General features: G+C 43.6%; 1 protein-coding gene and 1 non-coding gene across 3 annotated transcripts in view; one reads left to right on the top strand and one right to left on the bottom strand.

Annotated features, from left to right (window-relative positions):
• USP13 (ubiquitin specific peptidase 13) overlaps nt 1–14,334 on the top strand; it is a 105,235-nt gene that overhangs the window by 6,139 nt on the left and 84,762 nt on the right. The window lies entirely within an intron of this gene.
• LOC141568127 (small nucleolar RNA SNORA81) lies at nt 12,994–13,175 on the bottom strand. The gene has a single exon (XR_012491156.2). It is a non-coding gene; the product is annotated as a small nucleolar RNA SNORA81 (small nucleolar RNA).

The raw sequence follows: 14,334 nt of genomic DNA on the forward strand, positions 1-14,334 counted from the left end.
TCTGTCTCGTACATTCTTTTTGAAGCAAATGAAACTGTAGAGAATGCGACTCCTTTTGAAAAAATCGCAGCTACTTTGGGAATTGTTGACTCTTTCAGAAGTGTGCATTCTTCATTCTGCTGATTGTGAGCTTTACTGTAGTGTGATCTGGCCGGACTGTTTCTTTGGTGAAGCGTACATTTGAGCAGCCTGAGTTTTTCCCTTTGGCCACTGGTTAGGGGTCTTGTCATCTCTTGCCTGGAAAGTGCAGGCCTGTCTGCCAGTACTCAGGGAGCAGAGTGCGAGAAGAGGAGGGGGGTGATCTCAGCACCTGGATATTGGATACCGGCTGGGTATTGTCTAATGGTTCTCAACCTTATTACTGTTTTGCTAAGCCTTTTCCCTTGTTGCGGGGCTGGGACCCTGGACACTGCACTTCTCAGAATCCTTTGATGGCAGGATTTTGATTTTGATTCTGCCAGTGAAAGATTCAGAAGGCAAAAGAGAAGGAGAAGCCACTGTTGCTATTGCAGCTATGGCACACGGCACAGTCGTGGGCAGCTGGGGGCATCTGTGCAGTCCCTTGTGATGCTCGTGCCTCCTGATTTCCTGAACAGATGGTGGTTCCTCTGACCTTGGCTTTCACAGCTCTTCTCATGATTTTGTAAGACTCTAATTCCCTGTATTAACTCCCTTCCTGCCTGAAAATACCTAGAATAGTTTGTATTTTCTGACTAAATTTGGACTGAGACACATACATTACACATACATTTCTAAGTTCCTGTGTATTCAGGATGGGACCCGTATCATTAACTAAACCCATTGTGCCACAGGCCTGAGTCCTTTGCTTTCACCTTCTTTAGAGAATAAATCTCCCCTCGTTTGCTGGTGTGGGCTGGACCACTTAGAGTGGAGGAGGGCTTTGGGGCTCTGATTGTTACCTAGACAGATTTCCAACCCTTCCTCCTTATTTTAGTCCAAGTTTGACCCCCAACTTCAAGAGTTATCTGGAGCTGCCAGTTCTGGAAGCTTTTGGAAATTCTGGGGTGTAAATCAGATTTTATCTTAGCATTCCCTGCTGCAGGCCTAGGATGCAGCTTTGTCAATTTGTTTTAGTCTTTCTAGCACTTATCCATCTGCAGTCCAAGTTCCAGATTTTGTTGCTATGGTTTATGTTTTTAGAAAATCTTTTCACTGGTCTCTCATTTGGCTTTCAGAAAGGAGTGAAATTGGTGTATGTGTGTAGTCTGCACTGGGTAGCCCAGAGGCCTCCTTTTCCAAGCGAATAATCAAGAAGTCTCTTGCTGTCTCTTTTTGGCAGCAGTTAATTACCTTTAAAGTTGTGTCATTTTTAGAGTTTTGGGATGTCAGCGGTGATGCTGATGCTGGCCGGGAGCCGTTTTAGGAAGGTTTGTGTTCTCCGCTCATGTTGAATCTGGACATCTGTGCAGCTCTGAGTTCTGTTTCCTCCCCTGCACTCTTCTTCTTGTGGGTTGGACTCGCTAATGGTGCCACCATCATTTGGTGCCCCAGGCTGGGAGATGTAATGTCATCCACCCAACTTCCCTCTCCCTCTCTCTCTCTTATTAAAAAAATTGTGTAAAATACACATAACCTAAAATTTACCGTCTTGACCGTTTTTAAGTACGTTCACATTGTTGTGCAGCCATCACTGCTGTCCATCTTTGGGGCGTTTTTCACGTTGCAAATCTGAAACTCTATCCCAGTCAAACAATAAGCCTGCATCCCCCCTTCTCCCTAGCCCCTGACAACCTCAATTCTACTTTCTATCTCTGTGAATTTGGACTGCTCTAGGTACCTTATGTATAGGTGAGATTATAGAGTATTTGTCCTTTTGTGACTGGTGTGTTTCACTTACCATCATGTTTTTAAGGTTCACATGTGATAGCATGTGACAGAATGTCCTTCCCTTTTAAAGCTGCATAACATGCCATTGAATGTATGCACCCCTTTTGTTTATCCATTCATCTGTTGATGGACACTTGGGTTGCTTCCGCCTTTTCGCTATGGTGAATAACGCTGCTATGAACATGGCTGTATCTCCCTCTCTTTTACATCACGTCCCATTGGTGACCAGCCTCCTCTCTCCTTCTCCACTGCCAAGGTTCAGGCCCCCATCATCTCTTGCCTGGACTCTTGCAGAAGCCTCTTAACTGCCCACCTTGCCTCCCTTCCAGTCTGTCACGTTGTATTCTCCATTGTTTTTCTGAAACGTGTCATTTCCCTGCCTAGAAATGTTCAACAGCACCATCCAGACTCTTGTAACAGAGCACGTGCTGATCCAGCTTTCCTTGCCAGTGCTCTCACGTAGCACCTGCCCTTTGGTTGTAGTCCTTTTGGCCCAAAGGACTTTGTGTTCTTCAGATGCTCCATGAGCTCACCCATCCATGTATTGTTCCATGCTCTTCCCTCACCCTGGAATGCCTCGTCCCAACACCTCACCGCCTGAGAAAAACCCCACTGACCCCACTGACCCTCGCACCTATGAGAGCTGCTCCCGAACCCCCCAGCTGAGTTAGACACTTATCTTGCTGTGCTTTCAAAGCGCTTTGTACAACTCTGTGATGGTTGGGAAACTGACTGTTAAAGACACGGAATAGCTGAGGTCTTACAGAATTAAAGGGAAAAGAGTAGAGGACTAAATAAAAACTCTGCCGCCTGTGAACCCGTACTAGTAGGCTGCGTCTTTTCTGTTTTTCTGTTTGAAAAAGAAATTATGACCCTATATTTTAGCATAAAAATTTTACTAAAATAGCCTCTATCATATTTTTATTTTATTATATTATCTGGCAAGTCAAAACCTTGACCCTTGAAAAGCCAGGGAAAAGTGTTTAGGGTCCTTGGCGAGTATGTAATGTGTTGTGATTCTAGGTGCCCCAGGGAAGCTGGGTAGAGGTGATCACACAGGGTGCCCCTCAGGCTGGTCTCTGTGGGCGGAGCCAGGCCTCTGTGCTGCTGCTCATGGTCAGTATTATGGGCCATCCATCAGCCTAGGACTCCCCTTGTCCCCATGTGCAGGGAGACGTGAACAGCAGCACCTGGTTTTAGGATTGGAACTGCAGGATGATGCAATCATGACAAGAATTTAATGGATCTGAGCATGCCTCCCGGTTAGAGATGTTGCTTGAGGTGCAGAGTATGTGTTTCCTGTGATACTATTAAAAATAAAACGTTTTGTTTTGTATTAATTAGCCAGTGTTAATACTTATTTAGAGCCTACTATCCACCCAGCATTGTTCTAGGTGCTGTAGTAGGCAGGGAAGCTGTGTTTGGAGGGAGACAGGACCACAGGAGGGAAGAATATGACATGGATCTTTCTAGCATACTGGAGTGTGAGTGCCACTTTTGAGAACCTATTATGAGTCAAACACTGTACTAGATGCTGTTACATACATTATCTCATGTAATTACAATAGCGATTGGCTTGTAAACGATAATTAGTGTTGTTGCCCCATTTTACAGAAGAAACTGAGAATCAGAGAGGTTAGGTAGCTTGTTCAAGGACTCCTTCTAAGACTGGTATGTGACTTAGAGATGGGACTTAGGCCTGATGTGTCATGAGGTTAGACCCTGAACGGGTCTAACTGAAATAGGATCTGGAAAGGTGGCATTTTGGGGAGGAGAGGATAAAGGCATGGAGGTGGGACCAAGCTAGGTGTGTATATGAACATGAGGGAGCTAGCTGTCTTGTGGAAGAGAGGATTACTGGGGAGTCTGGAAAACAAGGTTGAAACCTCTGTGGGATATAAAGGACGTTGGTCTTGATCAGGTTACACCAGATGGGCTGGCCAGACAGGAGCAAGGGAACGGGGTGAGGACGGTGGGTGTTTGGTGTGGCTGTTCTGGAAGTGGAATGAGGAACAGTAGGTTAGGAGGTGGGGAGATGTTGAATAGGAATTCAATTAGGAGTCTCTTGTAATATTGGGGGACGGGGCGTGCTTTCATTAGGGTGATGACACTGGGGATAGAGATGGTGGGTGATGGGAATAATGCAATAGAGATTTTGATAAAAGATATGGCCCAACTTGGTGACAGAATATGCAGTGGGTGAAGAAGTGGGAGGAGTGAAAGATGATGTCACAGCTTGTAGCTTGGGAGCTGGAGTGAATCAAGGACGTAAACGAGGAAGATGAGATGGTCCAGGTCGGTGGGCAAGTGCTCTATGCCCACTGGGAAAACTGCAACTGGAATGGAGCTCGGAGGTCAGGGTTCTGATTGCAGACTCTGGCAGTCCCTAGGTTAGGGACCCTGGAGTTTTGAGTAGCTCTTCCTTTCGAAGGGCCCCAGGACCCCACTGCTGTGCTCCTGGGATCTTTTCCCCTAAGTTGTGGAGTGAGCAGTGAGACTGGCATATGCCTCTTGCCCTCCCACTGATTGGCTCAAGTTCCAGAGAAACTCAGACAGGAGCCTGGGGCAGTATTTTTTTCCAGGAGTTAGAAATTTGAACAGATAATTATGTTGCACAAGTTGTTATAGGTAGAATACAAGTAGACTTTACTGTTTTATGAAATAAATCACTGTGGGGTAGATTTGCCCCGTGTCAACTACATGGGTGATTGGCCAAGAGACTGGTGGTTCTTGTACGTGAATTGCAATTATGAACACTTTCTCCTGATCAAGCTGAGTGTTGCTTTTCTTGTCCTGGTTAATTCTTTGGGTACGCTGTGAAGTTGTGACCTGTACATAGATGTCTCTGTCCCCAGCAGTTCTTAGAAATGGGTTTGGCGGGCTGGATTAGTGGGTTGGTTGGCCAGGAGGAAAGAAAACACATGGTCCCGAAGGTGAGGAGTGGGGTGCGTGAAAGTAATTCCCCTGTCATAGCCTTTCAGAACCACCGCTGAATTGCCCCTTTGGACATGACATTTGGGCAGGTTCTGCCTTTGAATCCCCAGCCTGAGGCTTTGGAAAGAGCCTCCGTTGGTGTGAGCTGTCTCTTCAGGTCCCCACCAGCAGAGCAGGACCACGGACAGATCCAGTGGCTGGACATCAGTTGATGAGGATGGGTGAACTGTGGGTTTACCAAACCCTGCAGCTGCTTCATCAGCGCCTCAGAGCCTGGCACCTTGGCTCTTGCCTCTGTTTTCGTCAGGGAGCCGTCAGCCTGGAGCTGCCCCCTCCCAGGGACTCCCGCTGTCCTTTTGAGTTTGAGGAGTGGAGCTGGTGGGGTCTGCTGAATCCCCTCTTCTCCCCTACAGGAAAGCCTGGCAGAATGAATACGTGGCACAAGCTACTTACTTGAGTGGGATGGTTTTCCTTTGCCTGTCCCTTCTGCTTTCCTGGCACGAAACAGCCTTGGGAAAAAAAAAAAAAAAAAGACAACTGCTCTTTTCCCCAAGTGCCCATGATGGTGTGTGCTTGCCGACAACCGCCCACCTAAGCTCCTGCCACCAAAACAACATCTGCTTCTTAGTTGTACCAAGCAGTGTGTGTGGGGGCCAGACTGGCTTGGGTTCAAATTCCCCCACCCCTTTACTACTTAGTGATATGACTTCAGCAAGTGGCTTAATTTCACTGCATTTCTCTGGGCATTGCTTTTCCTCTCTGTAGTACCTACCTTGCACGGGTGTGGTAATCACGGTTGCCCATAAAAATTGTTACTTATTGCTATCCATCTCTTTAGTGGGATTCAGTGGGAGGGATCCCTTTGAGAAGAAGGTGAAGTGGGATTTATACGGTCTTGGCTTTGCCAAAGAAAGCCATGCTGTACTTGGTGATTCTGCAGGAGGCTCTGCCCTACAGCGAAAGCCCTGGGCGTGAGTGTGTGTTGGCCTCCTTTGGGGGAACTCTGTTCAGGGCTATTACTCATGCTCGAGTTCAGCTCCTACTGATGGGCTGTTATGAGTTAGCTGGGAAACCTAGTCCTTACGTTTAATATAGTTTATCAGGGGAAATGCACCCTGAAGAAAACCATCTCTTTTAGAAAATAATAAGAAATTACCATACAAGGTTTTTACCCCGGATGAGGCGGTTTCACATTTTGTGCTTTTAGGTGTTAGCTGGGAATCACTTCAGTTTAGCACGGCTGCAGATGCTCACCTCAGTATCTTCATCCTCGGACAAGTTTTATTTTGCCCACTTGTCCTGTGAGCTGCCCATCGTGCTCTACCTGAACCCTTCCCCAGCTGTTTGGGTGACAGTGTCCTCATAATACCCAGAGCAAGGATTTCGCTTTATACTTAAGAAAAAAGTTAATCAGTGACGCCTCAGTGGAATAGTAGATTTACAGCGTGTCAAAACCTAACTGTTCGGACTCTGCCTTTAGCTTGTGCAGTTCTAAGGCAGAGGAGTCCTCTGCAGAAGGCAAAACCCCCAAGTTGGAGCAAGCTGGAAGAACAGTTACCCCATTAACATTTCTATTTTTTCTTAACCCTTCACGGCCTCAGCAGGATTTATCCATGTTTAGCAGAGAGACCTACACTGTCTTGGGATTATATGCATTTGTTTTCTTCTACTTAGCTCATCCAGACGAATTTATTTTAGTGGATTTATTGTTGAAACCAAGGTTTTGGATTCTGCACATAGTTTTTTTTTTTTTTCAAGTCAAGTTGTTGTCCTTCCAATCTTAGTTGTGGAGGGTGCTGTTCAACTTCAAGTTGTTGTCCTTTCAGTCTTAGTTGTGGAGGGCACAGCTCAGCTCCAGGTCCAGTTGCCATTGCTAGTTGCAGGGGGCACAGCCCACCATCCCTTGCGGGAGTCAAACCAGCAAACTTGTGGTTGAGAGGACACACTCCAACCAACTGAGCCATCTGGGAGCTCAGCGGCAGCTCAGCTCAAGGTGCCGTGTTCAATCTTTGGATTCTGCACATATTGTGTCTGGTAGTTCTGTTCTGGTGAACTGTTTGCGTCTTTCCTTGCTCTCCAGCCTATTTTTGGACAGTGCTTTTCTCCATGTTTCCCCTTTCTTTGGGTTGCGTGCTTGCTGTGCTTGATCTGGAACCTTGTTTTACTTTCTTATTGCACATTTGCTTGCCATCTGCATGAACTTAATTTTTGCATTTTAAAACCATTGTCTGTTTGTTTTGCTCTAGAAGCCAGAATGTACTGGGGATCTGGGCTCCGGTCATTGGAATATTCATATCTACTATTCAGATATGGAAGTACCTGAGAGGTTGAATTAATAGGCAGATGGTTGCTTGCTGAAAGCCAGAGTTGAGCAGAGAGAGGTGGGTAGTCTATAAAGTAATGAGTCAAAACTGTTAGGGGTTGTCCTGATTTGGCCTTTTCCGCACACCCCTGCATCTAATCCATCTTCTATGCTTTTGGGCTCCATCCTGAAATTATTAGCCTGAATCTGTCCAGATTTCCCTGTGTCTGCTACAAGCCCCCTGCCCTCCCTGTCCTCGCACCTCCCCAGGCTTGGCAACCCTCTTGCCTTGTTTAGACAAGGGCTGTTTAACAGAACTTTCTGTGATGCTGGACATGTTGTGTAATCTGCACCGCCCAGTGTGGTCACCCCTCCCCACCTGTGGCTGCTGAGCACTTGACATGAGGCCAGTGTGACGGAGAAGCTGAACTTTTAATTTAACCTCATTTAAATTAATTTAGATTTAAATATTCACATGTGGCCAAGTGGCTACTGTATGGACAGTGCAGGTCTAGACTATATAATAACCTCGTACCCAGACATTCTCTTGAGCCCCTCCCCACAGTTCTCCCCGAGGGATCTTTTAAAATGTTGATCAAGTTGTGGCACTTTTCCCTTTAAAACCCTGCATTGGGTTTGCATCCCACTTGGTGTGAACTCCAGCTTTTCTCAGGCCAACTCTGCTGGCCTCTGCCCACCTCTCCTCCTAGCCTGCCACCTCCTCCCTCTCGTGTGACTCTAGCACCCTCCCTCTCTCTCTGGTGTCTCAGGATGTAGCCATGCCTTTTCTGTCATTGTGGCCTTTGCACATGTTTCTTCATCTAGCTGGGGTGCCCTTCCCACTTGCTAGCCTGACCCCTCATCCTTGAGGTACCCCCTCACCCCCGCTGGCTCCCCATCCCCAGCTATATAAGGAACCCAAGCCTCTTGTATCTCCACCCTCCCTCAGGCTTCTCCAGCATCTTATGACTGCTGGGAATTATCTCTTATATCTCTTTCTTGTTTCTTGTATGTTTGCTCTTATTAGGATGTGAATGTCGTCAGGGCACCAGCCTTGCTTGTCTCTTTCTCTCTCCCTGATGAATGAACTCCTGCCCCAGACCCCCACCCACCCGCTTCTCTGGCCCCTGGAGAAGACATCACAGCCTCACTGTCCTTCACAGCTTCTTTTCCAGACTCCACACAGACCATCCCCCTTCTGTAAAGTTGGATGGCATCCAACTGGGGTACAGTGTCCTTGATTTGTTTAATTTTTCTGTTGTAATCACATTCTCATCAGCCTCCCTGCGATTACACTCCTTATCACCTCTCTTTTACTTATATGTCCCCAAAGGTCCTTAGCTACACATTTTGAGATAATCTCTTAGTTATTTCAAACTACACTTTTACTTTGAATAATGAGAACATACAGCCCCTTAAAACTATGAAGTTGGCTTGTGAAAGCCTAAGGAAAGCTTTGGTTAAGAAGAGGGAACATTCTGCGATAACAGGGATGGACCTAGAGAGTATTATGCTCAGTGAAATAAGTCTGACTGAGAAAGACAAATACCATATGAGGTCTCTTATATGTGGAATCTAAAGAACAAAATAAGCAGGCAAACAAAACAGAAACAGACCCATTGATACAGAGAACAAACTGATGGTTAATAGATGGGGGGGGTTGGGAGGCTGGGTGAGAAAGGTGAAGGGATTAAGAAGTACAAATTGGTAGTCACAGGAGAGTCACGGGGATGTAAAGTACAGTACGGGGAATATAGTTAATAATATTGTAAAAACTATGTATAGTGTCAGATGGGTAGTGTCTTATTGGGGGATCACTTCATAAATTTTATAAATGTCTAATCATTATGCTGTACACCTAACACTAATATAAAAGAATATTGAATGTCAACTATAATTAAAAAGTAGTCACGGGAATGTGTAGTATGTGTAGTACAGATGGGGGATATAATCAGTAATGTTCTAATAACTACGTACAGTGTCGGGTGGGTCGTGGACTTGTTGGGGTCATCACTCTGTGAGGTATGTAAATGCCTGATCACTATGTTGTTCTGTACGCCTGAAACTAATAAAAAAAATTAAAGCAAAATTAAAAAAAAAGAAAAGGGAACATTTGAACCAACTGTTTGTTTTATTTCATATACGCATATTTGGTTCTAAAGACATTCAGTTGAAAAATTTTTTATTGTTTTGTTGTTAAACAGTGAATCCGTGTTTCCGAAGAAAAATTAGAAAATGTCAAAAGACAATATGAAGAAAAAAGAGTCCCACGTTATCTCTCTGCTGAGATAAATCATGCTATGCCATGTATACATGTCACATATATTATAACATGATACACACTCTTTTATTACCTGCTTTCTTCACTCAGAAATACCTATCAGTAAATACATATCACAAGTCAATTTTATAATAGATGGCTGAAGAGTGTTACATTTCATGATCGTACCATCAATTTCTAAACAAATCTATTCTTGAGCATTCAGGCTATTTCCTTTCAATATTACAAGCAGCTCAATTAGTTCATTTCTTTTCCTTTTTTAAAAAAAATAATCAGTGTTCTAGAAAATTCCACGTTCTTGTTCCTTTTGTCTCCCGTTTGCGCGAGTGTGTGAGTCACAGTCTTCCCGGAGTGTTAGCATGTAATTTGTCCTGGACGGGGATTTGTTGTGACTCCTTCTACCGACATCATGTTTCTCTTTGTGGCGATGACCGCTTGTTTTCCACCCTGTTCTGTAGTTCTAAAAACAAGGGTTACGCAGCGACTCTGTTTCCAGAATGCGTCGCTCACATGTGCTCACTCTCCCTTCCTGTCTTCCAGCGGAGGCTGGTCTCCAAGAACACACCATCGTAAACAGAGTTCTCTGAACACCAACTGATTGACAGTGTTTAAAATGACTGTCCACTTACTGCCCTCAAACACATTGTAACCTTGATCTTTGTGTTTGCCCCTATTTTAATATTCTTTCAAATGGCAGTGCCAAAGCAGGTGACTTCATTCTTGATGGTACTTCTGAAGAGTACATAGGGTACCACCCTGTAAAGTACTAAGTGAATGGCTATGGATATATCATATCTATATTGACATACATTGAAGAGTGGGTTTAAACAATGCTTGGGCTTCTAATACTGCTCTTCTGTCTTGTGGTTTAAGGGTGGGGTGGGAGAAGTTTTCAGAGGGAATCATAAAGCCTTAGAGAAACCCTGACTGGTATTTTTTGACTTCCTTGTGATTTCAGGTTTCTAAATCTAGTCTTGCATCTTGGTCAAGTTTCTGTGTGGTGTATTGTGAAAATGATCATTAGAATCTTATTTGGCCAAGAACATGCAGAGAAACACTTTGGCCATCCTGCGCTGGGTGGCCTCTGACAGTAGGAGCCAGAAGGGTCCAAGGTAGGAGGGGTGCGGAGATGGCAGCCACTGTCCTGAAGAGCTATGTGAGGCTGGCTTGGTCACAGAAGGTAGGTGACCTGGGGCAGTGGGGCTCAAGTGTCCAAGCTGCTAAGTGTGTGATTTTAGCCAAACAAACTGGAAAAGCTGGTATTCCTGCTGTGTCTCAGGCTGTTTTTCTATGCATGGCCATCAGTTTTCTTTTGATGTTCCCCATCCTTTAGTTCTGCCAAAGACTTGAAGTGGAGCCTGTGCTAGGAAGTATTTCTAATCCAGATCAGAAGGGCATTGAGGGCCAGGTTGAGAGAGAGACACGTTAGTTTACTACGCAACTGAATGACAGACAAATAACTACACAAAACTTGCCAATCGTTCCATAAGTGTTTGTTCAATCTTGCTCTGCACCAGATACTGTCACTGCCATTCAGTAATGAATGTGACACAATTTTCCTGCTCTCAAGGAGCTACTGTAGCTCAGCTTCTGAATGTAGTGGCCCTACATGAAGGAAGCTTGGGTTTCTCACAGCTACAGATTTCAAATAGCAAGATGCGATCAGCTGTGAAATGAAAGTGGGTTTGCAGTTAAGGACTGTCAGCCCCGGGGAATGAGCAGGGAGACGTTGGAATTGGTTATGGGCAGAGGCTGGCAGGGTGGACGGGGGACAGGTGTGGGACCTGGGGTGTATCTATAGTTGTGTGGGCATTGACATGAGGAGTCAGTTTTGAGGGGGCTGCTCTGAAGGCTTGAGGCCTGATGGGGTGCCCCTGAAGGTCCTGGAACTAACACTTTCCTGACAGGGAGGCACTCAGGGTTGGGTAATTCACTTGGCTCTAGACCAGTGCCGCTCAAAGTGTAGCCAGTTGACTGGTGCCAGTAGGTGGGTACAAACATTGAGAGTAAGTGCTTAGAAATGTCTGTAGCAACTTGACTTTGCAACCACATCCAAGTGCGTGAGCAGTGGATTAGTTTGTTTGACTGGGATGTAGACCCATTTGTGGGTTTTGTGGGACTTACCACATGAGCATTCACATCTGGCTGGAGCTGGGAACTAGCCACATGCAGTGGGACCCCATGTTTTTCCCTAATGAATAGAAGCAAAATGACATATAGAACGACCCAGTCCTTCAGTACAGTAGTGTGAGAAACACCACTTTAGACCAAGCATGGAGGTCATGGCGGGTGAGGTTGTGGGCCTCACAGTCAAGGACTTAAATAAATTTAAAAGCATTTATCACATTCCAGTTGCATTTTAGGCCAATGTACGGAATTCCCGTCCCCTTTTCCCTTTACTCCTGATCAAAAGCATGTGTTTTGTTTTTCATTAACATTTTTCTATGGACATTATACAGAATTTTATACATATTTTGTATATACATTACACACAATTCATCCGTTTGTGATATTAAATAATGTTACAGTATTTTGTTGTGTTTATATGCCACAGGTTCTTCGCTCCTCTATTTGGGACCATTGCTACTTTTTCCTGTCATAAATAGTGCATCTGTCAATATTTTTGTACAAATTAAGGTGTTTTTTTTCCCCTCTTTCTTTTGGGTTCCTGAAGTCTGCACACAAAAGAGAAATAATGTATCACAGGGTCACAGTTTTATTCCTCTGTATGAAGATGGAATTGATTTATTTGTGGAAGTAGATTATACAGGTTTTCTCTGTGACTTTGGACTGTGTAATTTTAATACTTTTTTGCTGGTTTAGTAGGCATATACTCACCTTAAGATTGGTTTACTGTGTTTATTTCAGGAGGTAGTAAGGATTTCATGATTTGATTTTAATATTTTCTCACAGTTAAAACTAAACAATCTTAAAAAAAATTCTTACCAAGTTAGACCTGAATGTTGACATCTTCTAATTTTATCTGTTTTGCGTAGGATGTAAACTTTTCTTCATTATAGTTTAAATCTTTACCTCTTTTGTTATTGTTTGTTTCCTGTTTGTTTTATTATATTTTGTGGTATAAGACTTGTTCATTAGTGTTTATATTTTTGTACTCAACCATACCATGTCTTTTGTGATTCTATCGTTTCTTGGCCAGAAGTTATTTCCCCTTCACAAGTGGCATAAATACACTAGTCTACTCTTTTCTAGTTTTTAAAATGCTGTCTCTTGGATCTATCTGTACCTTATTACAGTGTTTGGTATAAGATGTGGTTCTAGGTTGATTTTCTTGTACTCTGATAACTGTACAAATAACTTTTATAAATGATTTTCCCCTCAGTTGTGTTTCTTGTCGTTTGACCGATATTAAGCAATTATCATAGAATGAATATATTTTTGGAATCTCCATTGTCATGCTACCATTTATTTAAAAAAAATTAACCCCAAAAAGATGAGTTACATTTGTAATCTTTTTTAATAAAGCACTCTACCACCATGACTTGAAAAAAGTATTACTTTGTATTCTTTCCTCTAATTCTTCAAGTTGCATTTCATTGTCAGTTGGTACAGTTCTCTAAACCTGCCTGCTTTTTTAAAAAAAATATTTTAATTTTTTTTTCTAAAGACATATTACACCAAATCTTAAGACTGAGGACACTGGACATTAAGAAAGAGGTCTTTACCTCAGTCTTTACAGCCTAGTGCAGTTACTTTTCTTCTTGCATGTGCTCTGCTGATAGCATTTTTACAAAAACCTAGATGTGACCCTAGTTTCTGCAATTTTAGCATAGTGCTTATACTGAAGGTCCTGCCTGATTTCTTGGCTGCACTTTTGGCTGCGTGAGGACAACTGCTTTATGGTGATTTTAGTGGGGGTATGGCTGGTAAATGTGAGGATGAAGTTGAGAGTTCAAAAACTCTGCAGAGTCCTTTAGCTTAACTCTGATTCCAGGTTATAAACCATTCCCTGTGCTTTGGTCACAAAGGAATTGGGAGAGATTTGTCAGCATAGACTTGTCATCATTACTTGTACATGGCATGGAGTATTGACTTTGTATGTGAAACGAAGTGTGTCATGGGATCAATATTTAGACATGAATCAAGCAAGAGGGAAAAAAGTGTAGATCACTAGGCTGGGTTGTTTGTTTGTTCTATATGGTGAAGCTTTTAAAGTGTTTTCTGTCTCAGTTGTCCTGAATTTTTAGAATTCCTGGCAAGTTCACTGGGTGGAACTTCCTTCTCAGAGCTGCTAGTGGAGGGGCATGGAAGGTCATTCCGTGTGTCTGATGGAAGATGCCCATGGATGCTTGTCATAGTACCCTTCCCTATGTGGGGTCATTCGTCTGTGAGTGCCAAAGCATTTTTCCTCTTTGGTTATAGACTTTGTGACAGTATCAATTGACTCCAGAAACTGAGAATAAATGTTTGGGTATATTAAATTTTTATCAAATTCTCTGATAAGCCCAAAACTCTTGGCAATGAGGTTAGCAAAGAGTTTAGGATTATTTTAGAGATTACTTTATAAACCTTTACTAGTCTCTATTTTTCTTCAAAAAATGCTCTATTTAAACATTTTCCTTCTTCTGCTTGCTGATTTCTTCTTGCATCTCCCACTAGTTGCCTAATACAGTTTTCTGACAGATTAATATTTGTTACCCTCCAGCCTGTGTGGCTGTCAGACTCACTTTGTTCTTCCTTCTGCTTGTTTCCCCTAATTATAAATTCATTGAGACAAAGGGAGATCCATTTAGCACACAGAACTTTTAGCTTACAGTAAACAGTCACAATGGTTACGTAGTACTTTGCCGCACAGAATGTATTTCATACCTTTTGAACTTCATGAAACCCTGTGAGATGAGGATTATAGGCACAGTAATAAGAAGCTCAGAGACTGCGTGACCACCTGCCCGAAGCCACAGGGCGTGTTCAGGACCTCTGGTTCAAATCTCGTGTTTTCCCCAGGCTA

The sequence above is a fragment of the Rhinolophus sinicus genome, chromosome 17 (genome assembly GCF_057876585.1).
Source record: "Rhinolophus sinicus isolate RSI-liver-muscle chromosome 17, RSI-T2T, whole genome shotgun sequence".
Lineage (NCBI taxonomy): Eukaryota > Metazoa > Chordata > Mammalia > Chiroptera > Rhinolophidae > Rhinolophus > Rhinolophus sinicus.